The following is a 12,236-nucleotide window of genomic DNA, read 5'->3' on the forward strand; positions in this document are numbered from 1 at the left end:
AATGGCTAGGAGTGGCAAGGAAGCTGTTGTGGCCTTAATTAATGTACATCCCCAGCATTTGCCTGGTGTGGAAATTGGAAACCACGTAAAACCATCTTCAGGGCTGCCGACAGTCGGGTTCCAACCCGCTATCTCCCAGGTGCAAGCTCACAGCTGCGCGCCCCTAACCACACGGCTAAGTTGCCCGGTAAAAGTGGGATATTACAGAAGTGTTACCTTATAAGGAACTATGTGGTGAGTGGATTTAAATGCCTGTAACTGAAGTGTGTACTTGTAGATGCATGCAATGAAGGCACACAAATCTATATGAATGTTGTTCACAAAGGCATGAAGTCGATCACAATTGTGTGAGACATTTCTTAACTGTTGCTTTGTTTGTCTTATTTATTATAATACTGTATGCAGCATTTCCTGTTAATTTATTTCTTTTTAATAATGTTGTTGCTGCACGACCAGAAATCCTGCTCTTCATGCTTACACACATCTCAGATCATATACATCTACCGTATTTACCCGCGTCATTTTCATGCTTGCTTAATTTTCACAACCCCAATGTTGATGAGTAATTATTAGGATTCTTATTTTGCCCGCATAATTTTCGCTGCCTCAACCATAGGCTACTCAGCATCTTAGCTCGAGCGCTGAAGGCAATGAAGTTACCCTCTAACCTCACTGCCAGCTGTAGTCTAGTCGTACCTTGAGCAAAACTGCATTTCAGTCCCCATGCCTTGGTGTTATACCTTGGCCTATGCTTTGTGATATGTAGTTCTGTTTTAGAGTACAGTAAGCTTGTGAAAGGCTTGCTGGTAGCTTATGAATTATAACACAGAGATTTCCACCTATTCATTACTAAGATGTATTTACAATATTTACATCACATGGGGCTAGTTTCAACCCTCCTCGGGGTCATCAGCCATTTTAAAACATACACAATGTATGGCAAAATTCTAAAACATGTTTTTTAACGGTAAGAATTTTATGAATATGTAATTTACAATATGAAGTGTGGTTGAAACGTTTCAAAAGAAAATGAGAGGTATTACATGTGATATAGGTGAGTAATAATTAATACATGTAAATAATACATACTAAGAAGTCTGGAATAAAAGTACAAATAAGGTGCTCTGTGTTGTACTTTTATTCCAGACTTCTTAGGGGGTTCAAGTCAGGAGAGCGTGGTGGCCAAGCAATCGGTCCTTCTCTACCTATCCAGTGTGTAGGAAAATGGGTATTCAGGTAACTGCGAGCAGGCAAACTGAAATATGCAGAAGCACCATCATGCATGAAAAATATTTGTTGATGGGATTCAAGTAGCATGTCTTCCAAGTAATCAGGCAATGCAGTACTCAAGAAATTCATGTAGGTCTGTCCAGTAAGCCTGTTCGGAAGAACATAGGGTCCCCACAAGGAATCATCAACAATGTCTGCCCAGATGTTAATGGCGAACGTCTGTTGATGAGAAGATTGGATGATTACGTGTGGATTTGTATCACTCCACATGTGTTAATTATGAAAATTCTGTGTTCCATCCCTTGTGAATGTCACTTCTTCTGTGAACAACACAGAAGCTGAGAAGTTAAGCATCATGCCGTATTGTTGTAGGAACTACCGGAAGAACATTACTCTTGCAGGATAATCTGCAGGAGAGAAGCCTTGTGCTACCTCAGACTACAGGGGTAACACCAAACAAGGCACAAACAGAGTTAAAAGTGGAAGGTAAGAACAAACTACACAATATAAGAAATCACTACACACTTGGAAAAACCGTAGCTGGCATTACTCGGATCTCCAACAAAACATGTACGTAAATATCCGTAGGGCCAACTAGTGAACAACAAACCGGGAAGATGAAAAGGCTGGGAACCTACCAAAGGCATGGACATGGCTTAGATAGCGGATTCCGAAATAAATCACCGTGATCCTTAGATTTTAAAAATATTATTTACAAGATAATTGTACAAATACATTCCAAGTTATGAGCTATAAGTTCAGTGATATACATAGGTTATTTCGTAGCAGTGTAAATTCAAATTTGAAATCAACTATACATCTAGTTACCAATGCAGTAGTACAATGCAATTTACAGGTTATCAGAGGTGCCAACTATTACGGATTGTCCGTGATGATTACGGAGTTCACCTTACAATTACGGAATTACGGACAAAGGGAAAATTATTACGAAAAAGCTGACATTATTAGAAAAAAAATAATGTTCTACTATAAATCCTTCAATGAAGTTGTATTTGCTGAGTTAAGTGTACCTGACAGTTGACAGGAAGAAGTGAGGCCTACATTAAGCACATCTGCACTGGAATCGCTTATGGTTCAGAAGACGAAAATGTCATCACAGTGTGAAGGATGTTTCAAGAAAAACTACACTGAAAATCAGCTGCTTCTTGAGAAACAAGGTACAAGGAATGTTTTATAAGAGAACTGGAACGAACAGGTTGTGTGCAAATGTTATTGTGTAATATGATATACTTTCGAATGGATTGCTAGAGGGAGGGACAAAAAGGGTGCCATTATCGAGAAGGGAGGAGCACACTTTGGACTTGACTAGAAATTTTTCTCCGGGGCAAAGGGCAATTACTGATAATCCACTTCAAAGGTTGGCACCTCTGGGTTATCCAAAATCTAGCGTACCTCAATTGATACAGAACTACCAGAGGCAACCCCCAAGGGAAATAATGTTAAACTACAATATACATATTTTAGTGAAACAAGAAATGGGAATGCCTCGGAAACGAACAGGTAAGTCCAGCTGAAAAACTAAGGCGTCATAAGTAACTAATTGGTGAATCTAGGCGATGTTAGGGCAGACTCCTGTATGAAAAGCAAATCGGAACATTACGGAAATTTTAGCAGGAACGGAATTCAAGAGTGCTTACCCGAGGAGAGTGCCATCCCGGAAACCGGGGGACGTCATCCAGATAGGTTGCTCGCAGACAGATAGACCAAGACCGACAGATTTCAGGATACAGAATTAATTCGAACACTGCCTTGCTCACTATATATAGGAAATTCCGTCCTTTGAGGCAGCCAATCAGCGTGCGCGAGTTCCCTATCGCCACCTAGACTCACCAATCACAACCTTACTTTTGATCGCGAACTTTGACTAACATTCTAGAATACGCATGATCGCGAAAGTCGTATTTTTCCAGAATAGACAGAACACATTTTCTAGAACACATACCAACAAAGTAACATACCCTGTACAAAAGTTATGTAACTTTCTGGATCTTTCCAGGAACTATAGACAGAATTCTACTATTTACAAATGCCTATGTTACAACATTATACAGTACAGGTTAGGTCAATAAAAATAAAACATCATATCGTATTTTACAAACAAAGTCATCAAAAAAAATACATTCCACTCGCATTACATAGTTCACTTGTAACATCTTCCTCCCCCCGAAAGTCGAGCCCTGCTCGACCAATAATATAACCTCACTGGGGTGCAAGCTATAGAACGTTTTCACACAGTACCGATAGTAAAGGTACATTACTTTAACTCTCACGATTTCTTGAAGTAACCTTTGTGATAACCAACCAGCACAAACTGTGGCATAATTTTCAAAAATAATATAGATCCACCTCTTGAATAAATATCACAAAATCCACATGGATTGTCACATTGCACTTCTAAAGGCCTTCTTTCACAGATGATTAGACAATTTGTACTCTGTCCACCAAATCATGTACACCATACTTTCTGCCAAATGTTAGAAATACCGAAACTTCTCACTTGTTACTAACACTTTTGCACTACTTTCCCACAACAGTCACAGCACAGCTAGGCCACAGGTTCTTGCTGATGATGCGGCTGCCGACACGGCCGTTTGCCGCCAGCCTCCATTCAATGTCAGTCCAAACCCGACACCTAGGTGAGATGCAGTTCAGTGGTCGCTTGCACAAAATAAGCCGTGGTGAGACACCGTCCAGTCCGCCTGCCACCAATAGGATGTTCCCCGGAGGATAGTGGTGCCGGATGGCGACGCCCAAGGCACACAGTGTGCCTCCCAATTTGGCACTTCTGGTTGCTGTCCGAAGAAGCTGGTCACTGCAGCCACTGTAACACACACAAACTGCAGCAGACAGGGGAATACTTTGAGGTAAAAGTATGCTGCTGGGCTCAAGATCTCGCGTAGAGTCACTCGATGGGTGGCTTAATGAATATGCAGGATTGATTCTCCCTCGCACACAGGGATATTAGGGCACTAGCCCCGGGGTAAGCACTGCTATCTACAATTCACGTGACAAGATTATGGTGGTTGTGAAAAGAAGCTACAGGAGGGTGCCCTAAACCTGACCGTAAAAGGGAGAAAATTCCAAGTAGTGACCCTAAAATAAAACTTATCTAACTTATAATACTAAATCAATTACACTAGAGGATACCTAAAGTATTCACTTACACAATTACTTACAACTAACTTACAATAAAACTTATTATTATCTTATAACTAAATTCTTACAAATAACATACAACTAAATCTACAAGGTCACCAACAATGGTATTTACCCTTCCCTACCAGACTTAAGGTACCTTGATCTGGGAGAGATGTACTCTGCTGATCCTTTTCCTTTTGGGATCCCTCACCAATAATGTCACCAGGGTGAGGAACTTTAAGATGGTTCAGGGACCTCTAAATCTGGGGGCCAACTTACTGATAACATGGTCCGCAGCACTACTGACGGGATGTGTTCTAATAAACACCTGTTCACCCACAGAGAGATCGTGCGGTCTTCGCCCGTGGTTGTAATTACGCTGGACCTTAGCGTAATAAACCTTCAAGTTCTTTCGTGCACGGTGCCAATTAGCTCGGATCTTTTCTGGGCTGGCATCGTCGGGCAGAAGATCATTAATTGACCATAGGTTAGATAGAGGAGAATTTGGGGTAAAAGCCAACATCAACGAAGCAGGGGTTTGCTTGTGGCTTTCCTGGACAACAGTGTTAAATGCAAATGACAACCAATTCAGTGAGGAATCCCACTTGGAGTGGTCTGAGGAGTGATAAGCGATGAGGGCAGATCGCAGGTTATGATTCACTCTCTCAGCATAATTGAGCTTCGGGTAATACGTAGTAGTGGTTACATGAGCAATGGATAGATCAAAACAGAAATTCCGGAACTGGGCAGAAGTAAAGGCTCTTGCGTTATCACTTACCAAGAATTGACAGGTTCCAAACGAGGCGAATATCTGTTTCAAGCACGAGATGGTGGTGTTGGCGTTAGCCATCCGAGTGGGGAACAGCCACGTAAAACGCGAAAAGGCGTCAACACACACGAGTATGAAACGATGACCATTCTGAGATCTCGGGAAAGGACCAATATAGTCTATGAACAGTCTTTCCATGGGGCGAGAAGCTTGCTCAGAAGACAAGAGACCTAGACGAGTATTCGGATGAACAGTCTTTCCATGGGGCGAGAAGCTTGCTCAGAAGACAAGAGACCTAGACGAGTATTCGGGGCTGGTTTACTGATGTTGCAAATCTTACAGGACTTGACAAGGGTACGGATCTCACTATCCATGGATTTCCAAATAAAGTGGTTATGGAATTTTTCTCTTGTTTTGAAAACGCTCAGATGACCGCCCACTGGGGATTCGTGAAAGTATTTGAAGAGAGCTGGGACCAGGTTAGTTGGGACTACAATTTTGGGGTCTCTGTGACCACGAGCAGGACAACACAAGACACCATTCTTAAGAATATAGGGCTTAACTTGCTCACCGGATTTAATCCTGCCGACAATGGCTTTTAACTCAGGATCATCCTCTTGATGTTTGGCAATATCCTTGAAAAGGAAGGGAGAGTCAGTGAGAACTACATTGACAAAAGCTGATACTTGTTCGGGAGATGAGTCTACTGGCTGGGATTGAGGGTCAGAGCTGTCTGGATGGAACATTCTACTGAGGCCATCAGCCACAACGTTTTCCGTGCCACGAATGTGGTGGGCTTCAAATTGGAAGGCTGAGATGCGCACTGCCCATCGTGCTAGATGACCGGTCTTTCGCGGTTTGGCCAGTACTCAACTCAACGCCTGATTGTCAGTTTCCAGATCGGAAGGGAGATGTTCCAGGTACTTTCTGAAGCTTTCTAAGGAGAAGACAACAGCCAGGGCTTCCAACTCATAAATGGAATAATTGCTCTCAGCAGGATTCAGGGCACGGGAAGCATAAGAAATAGGGCGACGCCCTTCTTGAAATTCCTGTAGAAGAACTCCGGATATGCCTGAGGAAGAGGCGTCAGTCTGAAGGATGAAGCGTTTAGAAAAGTCTGGCATAGCCAGTACAGGGGCGTTACATAAGGCAGATTTCAAATCCATGAAGGCTTCACGTTGGGCATCACCCCATACAAATTTGGCATCCTTTCTTCTCAAATCATTCAATGGAGCTGCACGTTCATCAAATTAGGAATGAATTTGCGAAAGAAATTCACCATGCCAATGAATCTGGCTACAGCCTTGACGTCCTTTGGAGAGGGAAAATTCTGGATGGCGGCAGTACGAGACTGATCGATTGAGACACCCCTCCCCGACACGATATGTCCTAGGAAGGACATCTGGTGTTGTGCGAAGGAAACCTTGGATGCCTTGAGGGTTAGACCTGCTTTACGCAGTCTTTCCAGCACTTCGTTGAGATGGAGTACGTGTTCCTCGAAGGTTTCGCTCAAAATTACCAGATCATCAAGGTAATTATAAACAAACTTGAACTTAATGTCCGATAAGACATAATCTAGTAACCGTGTAAGGACAGCCGCTCCAGTTGCTAGGCCAAAAGGGACACGTTCGAATTCATATAGGTTCCAATCGGTTGCAAATGCAGTGAGATGCTTGGATTCTTCGGCAAGGGGTATCTGGTAATAAGCCTGATTTAAATCGAAAGTGGTGAAAATTTTTGCATTAGCGAACCAAGAAAAACAAGAGTGCAAAGCAGGAAGTGGGACAGATTGGAGGACTACCTTACGGTTCAACATCCGATAGTCGACTACAGGCCGATAACCACCTTGTGGTTTGGGGACCAGAAACATTGGAGAAGAATAGGCTGACTTGGACGGCCGTATCACTCCGTCAGCGAGCATTTGATCAATGATAGCCTTCGGGGCTTTCATTTTGGGAGGTGCAACCGGTACGGAGGAGAGTGAACCGGTATGTTATCTGTAACCTCAATTTTGTATTCCAATACATTAGTGACGCCTAACCTGTCGGTGAAGACATCAGGGAACTTATCGCAGAATTTCCTATGTTGATTGGCCTGCTCTTCGTGTAAGTGATTAAAATCGAAAGCCTTGGGTTCATCAGAATCTTTGGGAACAGCGTTAACATGGCAAGGCAGAATAGGGGAGTGATCACACAGCTCAAATGTTCTTGCACAAAATTTAAAATGGAATCTGTTGAACTGGAGGTCCAAAATCATGCCTGTTTTTGCAATAAAATTTGCACCCAGTATGAATTGGCAGGGCAAATCTTTTGCCACTAGCACTGGCATTTTCCAGGTGAAATCACGGACTCTAATCTTGACCTCTAGGGACCCTACAATATTCAATGAATTGGAATTAGCAGTATGGCAGGTTAAGGACATGGGTTGTAATGTAGGTAGCTTGCAAACAGTTTTCATAGAATCATACCAGGTCTCACTCATCAAGGTGACACTACTCCCAGAGTCTAGCAACGCACAGACAGGTTCATTATTTACCTCTATGCATAAATATGGTAGTTTACAAGAAGGTATGGCAGAAATCCTACAAGATTGTAAGAAATGAAGACCCGAGTCAGACTGGGAGCAATCATTAGCCTCAGCATTAAGTAAATTAACCAAGGTACAGTCATGATCGACAAGACAAGAAGCCATGCTTTGGGATTTGTCATCAGAACCGGCGGTTAGTCTTCTAGCACTACTATGGTCTGCGGATCCAGAGCCAGAAGTGTTTCGTGGGCACTGCCTAGAGAAATGCCTAGTTGATCCACAGTTACGGCAAGAAGTATTGGTAGAAGAGCCTCCACCCATCGCAGGTTTCCTATTGCCTAATGTCCCGGCCTTGGGACAATGCCGCTTGAGATGAGCGGTGGAGCCACAAATGAAACATGAACGGGGATTACACGAGTTGGAAGCAGGTGACGGGGTGGTTTTAGAATCCTGAGTAGGGGGTATGGTTATAGGTGGGGCTAATGCCAGGCGTAGCTGGTCAGCATATCGAATGCCTTCAGCGGACACTGTAATTGCTTCCAACTGGGCGAACGTTTCAGGTCGGGGTGAAAGAGCCAGATATGATCTATAGTTCGGGGCGAGACCTTCAATTATGTTGGCAACCATCTGGGCCTCTGAATAGTGGAGCCGGAAAATCTTAGCTTGGAGCTTAATGTCTTGAACATGCTCAGATAGTGACTCATTAAAATGTTGTACTCTAAAATAGTGCTTCTGCACTAATCCAGACGAGGCACGAGCAGGAATGAAATATTCAAGAACATGGGCATGAAATTGATCTACTGACCATCTTTCAGTAATGGCCCTGACAATGTGCTCAGAAAGAGCTCCAGTGACATGTGGGTATAGAATTTGAAATACGTTGTCGTTACTGAGATTATACACCATTGCCTGATCCTTGAACTCGGTTAGAAAGCGAAGGAAGGAAATAACTTCATCAACGGAGTTAGCTGAAAATTTAGAGATACCCTTAAACACAGTGGTCAACGGGTGAGGCACATTGGAGAAAATCTGGGGGAAGACAGGTGTAGGGGGTGCTTGGGAAGGCTTGGAATAGTTCAGAGGGTTTAGCAAGGCCTCGTGCCTTTGATTCGGGTGCCCTTGTGAAAAGGACGGAGTACAGGATAGGTTAGGATTAACGTTATCCTGCAATGTTACGGGCGCAGACAACCTAATTTGAGAAAGGTTCTCACTAATCTGAGAGACCATTTGGGCATTAACCGGTTGTGTAGAGGTTATGCGACTCGATACGGGTGGCGCTAGGACAGGTGGGTGGTTTTGCACCATTGAATCAGAACCGGGTTGATTAGGAATAGAAGGTAAACACTGAGCTTCAACGGAATTAGCAGGAATCATAGGAAAACTTGTACGGTTACCAACATGCAAAAGAGATGTATCATTAGAATGATTTACAGGTGTCCTAGGTCCAGACAACGAAACAGAAGATCCCAGGGCAGCATTAGTCACCTCAGACTCCTGAATAGGCCTAACACCAGCACTAGGTGTCAGATCGCACACTTGAGCAGCAACAGATGCCTCGCCACAATTAACACTGTCACTCATTCCAGATGGGATCGACACTTGAATTTGAGGAACTGTGTTATTTAACTTATTGCCTTCAAGCAAACCACTGATTCCGTCGAAAACTTTGGAAAACTGTTCTAATAAGGTCTGACGTTTTTGCCGCTCAACTTCCGGCAATTCAATAGACAACAAATCCTTAATCCTGTCCAAATAATGTAATAACTGCCCCTTAACCCGCGCTTATTGGCCATGCGAGGGCTTAGAAGCACTAAAGGACACAAGAATGGCATTCAATTCAGGTAACCTATCTTCAATCACGGCCAAAGACTCACGCAACTCGTCTGTAGTTAACTCAGGTATGGTTATAGGTAGGTCAAGGGACTGCTTCAACAGGCTAGTGTCATCTCTGACATTCCCTGTCGAATTAATTTTGCGAATTTTTAACTCGTAAATCAGTTCTGCCTTTCTTAAATGGAAAGGATTAGGAGCAGCGCGAGCCATCCTGGCAGGTAGAAACAAGATTTCAAGCGATATACGAACAACAACTTTTATGGAGTTTTAGGTTAGGTATGATCATGGTTCACTTTTCTTCTTCTGCAATCTAGCGCTTGCCTCTGCTGCCAAAATGCTACCTCAGACTACAGGGGTAACACAAAACAAGGCACAAACAGAGTTAAAAGGGGAAGGTAAGAGCAAACTACACAATATAAGAAATCACTACACACTCGGAAAAACCGTAGCTGGCATTACTCAGATCTCCAACAAAACATGTACGAAATATCAGTAGGGCCAACTAGCGAACAACAAACCGGGAAGATGAAAAGGCTGGGAACCTTCCAAAGGCATGGACATGGCTTAGATAGCGGATTCCGAAATAAATCACCGTGATCCTTAGATTTTAAAAATATTATTTACAAGATAATTGTACAAATACATTCCAAGTTATGAGCTGTAAGTTCAGTGATATACATAGGTTATTTCGTAGCAGTGTAAATTCAAATTTCAAATCAACTATTCATCTAGTTACCAATGCAGTAGTACAATGCAATTTACAGGTTATCCAAAATCTAGCGTACCTCAAGTGATACAGAACTACCAGAGGCAACCCCCAAGGGAAATAATGTTAAACTACAATATAGATATTTTAGTGAAACAAGAAATGGGAATGCCTCGGAAACGAACAGGTAAGTCCAGCTGAAAAACTAAGGCGTCATAAGTAACTAATTTGGTGAATCTAGGCGAGGTTAGGGCAGACTCCTGTATGAAAAGCAGGAAATTTTAGCAGGAACGGAATTCAAGAGTGCTTACCCGAGGAGAGTGCCATCCCGGAAACCGGGGGACGTCATCCAGATAGGTTGCTCGCAGACAGCTAGACCAAGACCGACAGATTTCAGGATACAGAATTAATTCGAACACTGCCTTGCTCACTATATATAGGAAATTCCGTCCTTGGAGGCAGCCAATCAGCGTGCACGAGTTCTCTATCGCCACCTGGACTCACCAATCACAACCTTACTTTCGATCGCGAACTTTGACTAACATTCTAGAATACGCATGATCGCGAAAGTCGTATTTTTCCAGAATAGATAGAACACATTTTCTAGAACACATACCAACAAAGTAACATACCCTGTACAAAAGTTATGTAACTTTCTGGATCTTTCCAGGAACTATAGACAGAATTCTACTATTTACAAATGCCTTTGTTACAACATTATACAGTACAGGTTAGGTCAATAAAAATAAAACATCATATCGTATTTTACAAACAAAGTCATCAAAAAAATACATTCCACTCGCATTACATAGTTTACTTGTAACACCTTGTACACGCTGCAGATGATATGAGCACAACAGGTTTTCTCGTAGCAGTCTCCAGATCGTCTTGTGTGGCCTATTTCTCCGGAAGCTTAACCTCCTAGTGCTGATTCCTGGATTTTCATGCACAGCCTTGAGTACAGGTTCCTCCTCCTCAACGGTTGTACTGCATGACCATCCCCTGGTTCCTGGTGGACGTGCGAAACTCCCGTGTTCACAGAAACGGTGATGGATTTCTTCAAATGTCTTTTGGTCTGGCAGTCTGCGCCTTGGGTATCGTTCCTGATAAAAGCGACTTGACTTCAATGCATTACCATCCGCCAAACTATACGTGTAATGCACGCTCGCAAGCTCTTCGTTCGGGTACATGGGCTACGGCCACTTACCTTCGCTTTCTTACTTTCTTACGTAAGCAGACTGCAAATCACAATCACTGATCACAGTTACCAGACATGTTAAACAGACTGAAAACCACAATCACTAATAACACACATGTTATCGGATACGGCTAAGCTGAAAGATGATCGGATATCATGTTTGAGACTCGCATCAGATTCATTCACAGCATGGTTACTTGTGAAACAATTGTAACCGGTGTCTCAAATTTTTTTGCAGCAAACAGTACATGTAAACTATTACTGACATTAATTTGTGTCGCAAAGTTTGAATAAACCTGTAAGTATACATTCCCGGACCCATGTTGTCATAATATTTTCTTCTTCTCTTTATGCGAGGAATCCGTTCCTAAATTTTTGCCGGCGAGTTTTGGTACACCCTGTATATAAATAGTATGAGTGAAGACGACAGGCACTGAGCTCGATAGCTGCAGTCGCTTAATTGCGGCCAGTATCCAGTAATTGGGAGATAGTGGGTTCGAGCCCCACTGTCGGCAGCCCTGAAGATGGTTTTCCGTGATTTACCGTTTTCACACCAGGCCAATGCCGGGGCTGTACCTTAATTAAGACCACGGCCGCTTCTTTCCACTTCCTAGACATTTCCTATTCCATCATTGCCATAAGACATAGCTGTGTCGGTGCGACGTAAATTCAAAAAAAAAAAAAAAAAGAAAGGCAGTGGTATGATGATTAACGGGGTTAAAAGTCAGGTTGAGTTTAACTAAGAGGAAAAGTCCTATCAGTTTTAATTACTGCATTGATGGGGGAAAGTTCCTTATGGTGATCACTGTAAGAGT

General features: G+C 42.9%; 1 protein-coding gene across 2 annotated transcripts in view; it reads left to right on the forward strand.

Moving 5' to 3' along the window:
• The window catches only part of Atg1 (serine/threonine-protein kinase unc-51-like protein Atg1), a 431,394-nt gene that overhangs the window by 60,731 nt on the left and 358,427 nt on the right, over positions 1–12,236 (forward strand). The gene's annotated exons all lie outside the window — the stretch shown is intronic.

The sequence above is a fragment of the Anabrus simplex genome, chromosome 2 (genome assembly GCF_040414725.1).
Source record: "Anabrus simplex isolate iqAnaSimp1 chromosome 2, ASM4041472v1, whole genome shotgun sequence".
Classification (NCBI taxonomy): Eukaryota; Metazoa; Arthropoda; class Insecta; order Orthoptera; family Tettigoniidae; genus Anabrus; species Anabrus simplex.